The sequence below is a fragment of the Amia ocellicauda genome, chromosome 13 (genome assembly GCF_036373705.1).
Source record: "Amia ocellicauda isolate fAmiCal2 chromosome 13, fAmiCal2.hap1, whole genome shotgun sequence".
In the NCBI taxonomy this organism is placed as follows: domain Eukaryota; kingdom Metazoa; phylum Chordata; class Actinopteri; order Amiiformes; family Amiidae; genus Amia; species Amia ocellicauda.
The window spans coordinates 8,581,655-8,590,545 of NC_089862.1; the positions used below are offsets into that span (position 1 = coordinate 8,581,655).

At 35.7% G+C, this 8,891-nt stretch overlaps 1 long non-coding RNA gene across 1 annotated transcript in view; it reads right to left on the reverse strand.

Annotated features, from left to right (window-relative positions):
- LOC136766993 (uncharacterized) overlaps positions 1-8,531 on the reverse strand; it is a 29,460-nt gene extending 20,929 nt beyond the window's left edge. The window contains exon 1 of the long non-coding RNA XR_010821792.1: positions 8,465-8,531. This is a non-coding gene — a long non-coding RNA (uncharacterized LOC136766993). The remainder of the gene's footprint in view (positions 1-8,464) is intronic.
- Between the last annotated feature and the right edge of the window lie 360 nt (positions 8,532-8,891).

An 8,891-nucleotide genomic window follows, 5' to 3' on the forward strand; every position in this document is an offset into this window, starting at 1 on the left:
ATTAGCAGGTGTGTTTGCATTCAATCCTTGCCTATGGTTGGCGTATATCTAATTAGATATTATGTGAAAGCTGTGGTGCGTATTCAATTGTTTCTTGTTTTTATTTATATTTCCCAGATATAGAAATATACAAGTAATAAATCAATGTCTTCTGCTTTGAGATGCCTCTGACAAGAAGTCACATACAATGATTCAGATAAAGATTGTATTGAAGAGGGCATGGTCCTGCCAGATCAAGGAAGAATAAACAATACATTCCTTCAGAAATGTGTCACAAAGGCCTTAAAGTATTTTTTGGACCAGAAATATTGTGTATATGAATCACAGGGTCTTATTTTTATTTTTATTTCCACAAATAAATTTGAATCATTATTATTGAAACATCAGATACCTAATGCTCACTTTGTTCTGTATATTCATCATAGCTTTTCAGTCGTTCGTGCTTAGTTTACCGGCTGAAAATATGTAAGGATGTAAGGTTACAGGCCATTAAGCTCTTCTTGCTCATTTGGTTGCTAGTACTAGCTTATTTCTCGGGGTTGACAGCCTAATTGCCGCACCAGGTATAATATATTTGCTGCAATGCAATTTCCTTATCTAACTGACACACTAGCATTAAGCCAGAACTATCAGCAGCCAATAAATTACAGACTGTTTCAATGAACTATAATACCTTTGAAACAGAATCATGTGTGCTGACCTGCCTCAGTTCAATTTGAGATGCCTACTGCATATACATTTACAAATACTTTTTTTTATGTTTTCTACAAGCCTTGCAAAATATCTGAGGAGAACATTAGTCCTACTATGTAAGGGGACAGTGGCAAACAATTGCAGCCCGTTTTCGAGTTTCTGTATATACAAGGTGAGCATTTAATTTTCAGTTATAAATTAGCAGTAGTCAGGTAAAGGATGGGAGAAAAAGGAAAGGAATCTGTCTGCTTTATTTACAGGAAGCTTTTCCCCCCCTTTTTAATTTTTAAATTTTTTATGCACTTACATAGTATATCACAAATAAGAAAATAACAATGTTTATAGATACAGAAGCTATTCAATACTAATCATTATTATTTTTTACCTACACCTTGAAAATACTTCTTCATTATGATTCTAACTGTGCATTATACAATGCCCAGTTTGGTGACATTCATATTATAATTGGCCGGTCAGGTTCTGTTCTGAATGGTAGAACAACAGTTTTAACATCCCAGAAAACTGCATGTTGTCATAGAAACCTTATTATTATGAGTATTATTATTATTATTATCTCTAACTAGTTAAAAGTGCGAGTAGGTTTTAACCTGTCTGGCATACTGTGCATTTAAAAGCATCACTACTGTTTTATAAAAAAAACAAAAAACATATAAAACAACTAAACACCAAACAGGTTGTTGGAAAGATTAGAAAAGAAAAATAATACATCACAAAAGATTCTACTGTTAAATAGAAAACACAGTCATGTTTTTTTGTCAAAAATGTAAGTCCCTGGAGGTTATTCATAAATATATATATAGATTATATTTCAGTGTTTTTTTCCCATTCATAATTCTTAATACTTTGAATTGAATGAATACTTAATACTAATCACAAAGAAGACAATTTAGTTTTTGCCAGGTGTCATGTTAGCAGTGAAAGTCAGTATGCAAAGTCAGTTGTCCCATTCTTATGATGTATCCATCCACCAGATGGCAAGGCAATGGCTTGTGGGATTCCTACAGGTTCAAAAGTAGAACTTAAAAAAACTTTATCTAAGAGAAGAGGTTGTTTTATAGTCAGATAAGTTGTACAAAATATGTACATCTCAAGAGAGAAAACAAAATTGGGTACAAATAATGGGATGTTTAAATGCTGCATCTACTGTAGAAAGAACCATCATTAAGTGTCAAAAGAGTTTTTTCTAAAATAATTAGTCACATTTTTTTGTTTAATTTCCAAGTTTTCATAATGCAAGTCACACAACAATACACATACAAGTACAGTTGGATGTATGGACATACTGTAGTAGCCATGTCAAATGCCTACCACATCAATACAACCAATTTAGAATAAAACATAATGTAATCTGTCCCACCGACAAGCATATACTGTTACCGCCAGCAGTTTAGTATGTGGTATTTTAGTGGCCAGTACATTATATCTTCAAAATATTTTATAAATTACTTTGAGCATATTCAGAAGAAGTAGGTGTTTTTGATGGTACTATTTAAGTCAACAGTAAAACCAAAGAAACTAAATAAAATCTATTTATGAAAATTACTCCTGACACGGTTTCAGATTCTACAGCCATGGAAAACACGGTGTGTTTTAGGAATAAACGCCAGTGTATTTTGTCATTTCATCTCCTGTTTTTCTTATTAAACAATAATAATTGAAAACTCTGTATGAAAACTGATGGAAACGTCATTATAGTTTTCAACAGGTATTCATATGACTTTTTACTGGGTGTAATTCCCCAGCTCACATTATTGTAAGTGGTCGTTGTGCCTTGAAATTCAATCACAACAACAATTACTGTCTATCTGATCATTTTGATGTACCCTTCAATGGGAATATAACTGCTGAACTGCATTATGAAACTGCCACAGTACATCAGAATAAGCTACTGATCCTCTGACATGTGTTCACATATGTTTGTCACAGTTCTGGCAAATCAGCACACAAGAGTGAAAACAATCACAAAGGCACCATTGTTACTCTTGTTGCAGGACTCCTGTGAAATATGTGTTTAATTACAAACATGACTGTTATGTAAGAGAGTTCAAATGTGAAGTTGTAATCTGGTTGCAGATCTCTACGCCACAAAACACACTGCATACATTTTCACTGTATAAAACAAAAAATACAGATCGTCTCTTAACTGACCACCACTACAGGTCTACGGACTAATTATGTTGTTCTGCATATGTTTATGTCATTTATCTCCGCATTCATCTGTCTATCTGTTTTTGTAGATTTTGTATTTGTCTTTATTTTTCTGCAACCCTATTGATTAACATTGTATTTATTGCTTCAGTTTATTGCACAGTAATTACATGTTTGGAAGATAATTATAAACTGCATTAGTTGTACTTCTGTTAAAAACAGAAAACAACAACAACAACAAAGAACACTTAGATTCTTCAATATAAATACTAGGACAATAGTTTCACCATCTACCATCCTCTTTATATGCGAAGGTTCAAAACCATGTACACTATAGACCATTTACTATTATTATTATTATCCTTAAACAATACCTTTCATGGTCACACTTTATCATAAGGTGGTGTTATTCCTCATATATTAATATCTGAATACCACAGGATGAACCCATGAATATGTCATTAACATCAGAAGTCAGATGATGTTCATGAGGTTTTGATGTTTTAATCCTGTGGTATTCATATATGAATTAATGAGGAATCACACCACCTTTTTTATGAAGTGCTACCCATTTAATTTAGTGTAGGTGTATCTGAAGTTTAGCTTTAAAAAATATTTCACAGAACTACCATTCAGAGCTATAGCGTCCATTTAACTATATAGCTCTTGAAACAGCACTGAAAGAACACTAAATGATATACTCAGGTAGCACATGGACATTTTGCATTACCACTGTAAATAAATCAGTAAACAACATTTGAGATGAATTGATACTGTGCCCAGTACCACTAGGTCTTGTAATAAATTCAATACCCAAGATTATACCATTTAAGACCCCAGCCACTTGGATCAGATCACTGTTTTTAGTCGTGAGCCTCAGGGTTCAGTGCAAAGAACAATGCTGTGTACATTCAGCATCTTGGGCTACAATCAGTGGATGCAGAAATAAATAAACGACTTTTCTTCAGCATTTTGGATTTCGATCAAAGAGTTTTTATTGTTATATTCACAAAACATTCCAGTTGGACCCTACTCTTCTAAAAATAAATTCCAGTCCCCTGCTAGTAATACATTGTGCTACAAAGTGATCCAATATTCTACCTAAACAGTTTAGGAGTATAACCTTATACAAAATAAAAATAGTTTTATAGCTGACGTGTCTGCTGCCATGAGTCAGTTTCTCTTCCTTCACCTTTATAGTTTTCACACCACACCTGCCTCTTAAAATTAGCTTAGTTTATTTTTACACCTGTCTATTAGTCTAAGCCTAAAAAAACAAGGGTCAGTCTATCAGAGATCCTCGTGGACACTGTACAAGCAAGACACACTAATCCTTAACTATTCGGGAAAGGAATAACCCAAAGCAGATCGGGTTAGCTGGTTTCTTTTCCCCTTGTGTCAGCCACTGAGAGTGCATATGACAGTTATGAGTGTCTGTAGCCATTTACAGAGCTGACTGGGGGAGAACTGGCTGTAAATTAAGCAGGGGTGACAGTGCAAGGCTGCAGGCGGAGAGCGGAGGTCGGAGGTGGTGCGGAGCGGACATGAAATAGCACTTTAATGAACAAGAGCTGCTGAAACTTTAAAAGGTCAGACAAAGCCAGGGGTGAAAGAAAGGGGGGGTGGGTCCTATTTTAAGAGATTTTATTCCTTTGTTGAAGTCATGGTCCTTTCATTTTGTGTTTCTGACAAAGAGATTTATAGCCGGGGGTTTTGATTTTAAGGTGATTTTCTTTTTTGTTCGAATTCAGATGAAATTATTCTTCAAATTGTGTACAATTATCAGAGTAGCGTAAATTGTCCAGGACGGTGTACACTATATTACTCAACATATTTATCTAATATTTTTATTAAAAGGACAAAAAAGGTCAAACCCTAACCCAAAATAATGATCAAATTGAGAAAGAAATACAACACAATATACTAGCATGCAGTAAAGGCGAACTTTCTAAAAACAAAATTACATTACAGTGTAAATATTTTTGACATGGTTTTAATTTGCAGCAGGTGGATACGGTCAGCTGACATATTCCCAGCAGTGAGTCATGTTGCTGATTGGTTACCTGGAGGAATTAATAGTATCAATGACAACATTGGTCTTGCAGTTATACACAGACACATGTTTTTATTTAAAAATGGATTGTTCCAAATCGACGGTACAGCTTACATTTTATTGCAAAGGGGTGGTGTATAAACCCGCACTGAAAGAAGAAAGCAGGACTTAAACATTGTAGCATGCTGCTTATTCATGTTTTAGCTTAGAAATGTGATTTTCCCCCGAGTGCTTTGACTGCACCTGCAGTGAAGTGATGGCACATCAAAGGCACTACTGCAGGAAAATAACAGGAATAAAACTTGGCAGCTATTTATTGTACTCGACACTCAGCGTCCCTTTGATATACCCATCAGGGCTTAAGGTCACATGCAAGCAGAATCACTGCACTGGAAAGGTGAAGTATTTCCAGATTTTGTGTTTCAACTGTTGCGTTTGCTAATTGAACTTATTTATTGATGTGTGTTGATTGCCTCTTCTACCCGTTCAGTTCAGTTCACTGCCAACAGGAATGTGAAAAAAATAAAAATAAAAATTAATAAAATACTAAGTCTATAGTAGGGGATTTACTTTTACACTTGACCTCAACCTACATATTTTTCTCACTTATTTTAATAATATAATACTAATTTGGAATTAAAAACATCTTTATCCTAACATAAAATGTATTTACACCACTTATTTTCATTCACTGTGTTCCTATATCTGTGAATATTATAATACCAAGTCTTTCAAGTTCTGGCACTTGCTGAAACCAGCTCTGTTCCCCGGGTAATGGGGTGTTGGCAGAAAAGGGATAAGCAACTCAGGAACTCAAAAATAATCTATTGTAAAGCTTTTAATGTAATTGCTGGATTTTTTCCATTGTTCATCAACCCCTACTCTTGCAAATACTGTGTACCAAAAACATAATGTAATCATCGTTTACTTGTGCTTGTACTGGCAGTCTCAGCTAGGCCATATGGTTCATTTCCTCGCTCACATGGTGTAATCAGTATTGGTCTATACACTGCTGGGCTTTCTGGGAGAGACTCATCAAGTCAGAAGCCAAACACAAGATTTACACCATTCTGTCCTGAAACATTAAGTACTGATTGAGGTTTAATCTGCTGAAAATTACAAACTAAGAGAAATATGATACTGATACACTTGTAAAACCAAGGCATTGCTTGTGCCCATCTTCTTAAACCTGAAAAGTAGTTTTAATCCTTAACAGATTGCCACAGAGTTTGTAAGTCAATTATCCTTGGTCTTTAGCTTCAGACTTGCCCAGGAATTACCCTTCATACTTGGATGTATCAAAGTCCCCCCGGCTGTGCATAATTTAATGGTTCTCTGTTACACAAATACAGTACCAGCTTAAATTAATCAGAGCATTATGGGAGCCATAGATCAAATCCAGTATAATAAAAGTGATTCAGTTTTACACTTGATCACCGTACTTTTATAATTGCTTTTCTTAAAAACCCTTGTAGCCTTTATTTCAGGGCTACCTCTCAGGTCTACTGAAGTATGGAATATGAGAGCACATCATGTTTTTTCAGAGTTTAGATCATCTTCCATACTTTTAAGTATGTATAATTGAACAAATAAAGTGGTTTACAAATAGTGATTAAGCTGAATGAATACAATTGAAGTGGATTCATACCACAGGTTTTAATGTAAGAATCTGATTGCTCTAGAATTACCACTACCAGCATGTAAATTAATTCTGATGTAATTGCTGTTTTTAAAAGGCAATGAAAATATTGCCTTGTATGACCTTATTACCAGGGGTTCTGATTTTCAGGGTAATTCACCCAGCAGAAGTTCCAATTTGTTTCTGCTTGAGTCAGTTGATCGCAAACAAATGACTTGTCAGAGGAGATTAGGAGTTCCTGTACTATTCCTGTTTTAATTTCAATCATGATGCAACCTATTAAAAGTTATTATTAATGGAAAACATCCACTGAAATGTACTTTTCCCAAAGATATTACATTGCAGCACTACATAAATCTTGAAGGTGCTACATGTTAATAGTATTCAGTGTTTGTCATTCATCTTCAAGACAGTATGATGCAACTGGACACTTTAAACCTTATTACATATGCTCTGTGCAGAAACTCCATGTGGCTTTTTGTGACTGCTAAGCAGAAATAGTGTGAGCATTCTTCAGGCCGATTTAGAAAGCACTGCAAGATACAAAAAGTTGCGCACACAGGTGTATTGTTGTCATCAAAAATGGATCGAGCATGACTGCATTGGTATCGCAAATGGGCCCGACTCAACTTTCTACCCTTCAAAGCACTCCTTCCTGACCTCCCTGCATCGTGTTGTACAGTCTAGGATTGCAGATTAGTTTCAAAGTACAAGAATCCAGACACAGTATTAACATCCTCCCATAGGACTCTCTATGGGAAGACTTTAGCTCTAGAAAAAAGACCTGACTTGATCTCACTTATCAAGGGAGAGGCATCAGCCATTCCTGAGAAAATGTTTTTACTATATCATATCTAAGCACAGTAGGAGAACACGTATATTTTTCTTCTCGATCCTATTTAATAATTTACTGTGTCTCCGAGTCAGCATATATACATTATGTACCATTTTGTATGTGTGTGTGTGTGTGTGTGTGTGTGTGTGTGTTTAGCTTCTTCTTCCAAGTGAACTGTCTAGAGTCCCTTTGCTGTGCAAGGCAGGATTATATTGATAAGAAGGCACAGCAAAAGAGTCATTCAAGGGGTCCATTAGCTTTTAAATAGCTGCTAAGAATACTGGAGCATCTGGGCTAGTAATTGCTTTATATGTATTGTTTCACATGTATCTCTGTCTCTTTTTATTTGTTATCCTCCGTTGGTTTCCGGGTCTTGCGTTGTGCCTTTTCATGGATGCTATGCGTGCTGTCAGTGTGGCCGAGCATCTGAGCGCGAGCCCTCCCCTGCACCCCTTCAACATCGTCTCGAGTAAGAGACATGGCTACGTTCGCTTGCTGCTCTCCCCTTTGTGAGCAAAAGCTTAAGTATTCCCTCTTCTGTTATTGTCTCTGCGTGGGGGGTTTCACTTCTCCCTGTCTCTGTCTTGCTTCTCTTCTAATTTAACGCAGGAAATCTGGAGCAAGCTAACCAGCCATATTGTTCAAACACATTCCCTTGGATCCTTCAAGACTTGGCTGGATGACGTCTTTGGATCCAAAAGCCACCAGCAACCAAACTAGCAAAACATACCCCTTTATTCTCTTTCTTTACACCACTATGGGTGCAACCACCTTACATCCTTAAAACTCATCCATTTAGACTGCACCTACAAATCCCCCTTATTCTGCACCTTATAAACTGTTAAATGAGCATTGATTGCCTCACTATAGGACACTATACTTAGGTTCTACTACATGTACACTGTTCAGGCATACTGTATTATAATTCACCTTGTGTACTGTATAGTGTCATATTTTGTACTTTTTTTTTCATTTCTGTATAGCATTAGCATGTATTTTATTTGATTTAAGCATTTAATGTGAACAGAATTAAAATGTTTACTGGTAAAATGTGATAGTAATACATAGTACTCACATGTTGTGAAAATATTGTATTTTGTTACAGCCACAGGATGTAAAACTAATGAGAAAAAAGAACAGTGCAGTCAAATAATAATAATAAATATTACTTTTGTTGTTGTTATATGTTTTGACAATTTACTAATTGATTGCATGATTTAAACAAGTTAAATTATTTTCTAACTGAGGTGATAACCGCATCAGTGAAGGGAAATGCAATCCTCACTGCGTTGGGGAATAAATATTGGCTTGAATTCTGTTGCTGACATGAGGTGGTCATCCTCCACTTAAATCAAATGCTAATCTCTGCCCATGCAGACTGATTTTATGCTCTTTGAACAAAGATTACTTGCTCTGTGCATCATTAGGGCATCTTGTGATAGGGATCATGGCACGTAGCCAAAGTGTGACTTTCAGAAAGCATTTCCATATGACATTTACAG